Below are 1,778 nucleotides of genomic sequence, written 5' to 3'. Positions count from 1 at the left end.
TGTATCCACATGCTGAGTGGCCCTGTATCCGCATACTGAGTGGTCCTGTATCTGCATGCTGAGTGGTCCTGTATCTGCATGCTGGAGAGCCTGGGAGTGCAGAAGCTGCTTAGTCTGCGGGGGTGAAGGTTCAGCAGTTCTAACTGGGCTCTGCAGGCCTAGGGAGCCACTGGTCTTTGGGTTGGAAGGCCAAAGTAGCTGGGTTCTGTCCCAGTGAAGGATGATGGCAGCAGAAGCAGCAGCCACGTAGATGCACTGTCCAGCAGGGCACAAAGGCAGGCAGGCAAAAAAGCAGTCCTTCTTTTTCTTTAGATCTTTTTATACTGGGCCACCAGTAGGCGGTGTCCATAGTAGGGAGGGGGTAGTCTTTCTCCTTTGGTTAATCATTCTAGGAAATACCACTTGGTTTGGTCAGGGTTACTATTGCTATGATGAAATACCAAGACTAAAAGTAACTTGGAGAAGAAAGGGTTTATTAAGATTATATATTTTGGCCAGGCAGTGATGGCACATGCCTTTAATCTCAGCACTTGGGAGGCAGAGGCAGTCAGATCTCTGAGTTTGAGGCCAGCATGGTTTATAGAGTGAGTTCCAGGACAGTCAGGGCTACACAGAGAAATCCTGTCTTGAAACATAAAAACAATTATATATCATGAATTGTAGTTCACTGAGGGCAGAACTTCAAACCAGGCAGGAATATGGAGGCAGGAGCTGATGCAAGTAGAGGCCATGGAAGAGTGATGCTCAGTGGCTTTCTCCCTATGGCTTCTCAGCCTAATTTCCTATAGAAAACAGGAAGGTCAGTCCAGAGGTGCACCCCCACTACACACACAGTGGGCTCCCCCCACCCCCGAATCAATCACTGACTAAGAAAATGCTCTACAGCCCGATTTTATGGAGGTGTTTTCTTAAGTGAGGTAAAAGATGTAATTCTAGCATTTTTGTTTGCTTGTTTGTTTTCAATTTTCAAACGTACAAAAAAAAAGAGAGAGAGAAAGGAAGGAAGGAAGAAAGAGAGGGAGGAAGAAAGGAAGGAAAGGAGAGAGGGAGAGAGAGGGAGGGAGGGAGGGAGAGAGGGAGGGAGGAAGGAAGGAAGGGAAGGAAAGGAGGGAAGGAGGGAGGGAGGGAGGGAGGGAGGGAGGAAGGAAGGAAGGAAGGAAGGGAAGGAAGGGAAGGAAAGGAGGGAAGGAGGGAGGGAGGGAGGAAGGAAAGAAAGAAAGAATGAACTTCATTGGACATTCATATATCCATCACTAGACACAATTGTTATTAAAACATTGTCCCTCTTCCATTCTTGTTTAACTGAAGGCTGGAGAACTTGGAGTAAATTATAGGAATCATATTTCTCAAATGAAATACTTCAGTGTGAGAGAGTTAATTTGCCTTTTTCATTGCTATTTTTTAAGATTGATTTTTATGTGTCTAAGGGCCAGAAGAGGGTGTCAGATCCCCTGGGAACTGGAGTTACAGATGATTGCTGGGAATTGAACCCACATCCTTGCAAATGTTCTAAAGCACTGAGGTACCTCAGTGAGCCACCCTGACCATCTCAGATATTTTATAAGGAACAGGCACGTTATCTTTAACATAGGCTTAGGTATGTGTGCACATGTTTGTATGTGCACTCACATGTGAGTCTATGACTGCAGGTGCAGGCCGGAGGTCAATGATGGGCGGGCATCTCCCTCACTTTTTCTTCACTTTATTTTTTAGGTGCAATCTCTCACTGGACCTGGAACTTGCTGATTCACGTAGTCTGCATGGCTGTTGAGCTGCAG

Source organism: Mus pahari, chromosome 3 (assembly GCF_900095145.1).
Source record: "Mus pahari chromosome 3, PAHARI_EIJ_v1.1, whole genome shotgun sequence".
Taxonomy (NCBI): Eukaryota; Metazoa; Chordata; class Mammalia; order Rodentia; family Muridae; genus Mus; species Mus pahari.
Note: the sequence above shows the minus strand (reverse complement) of the source record.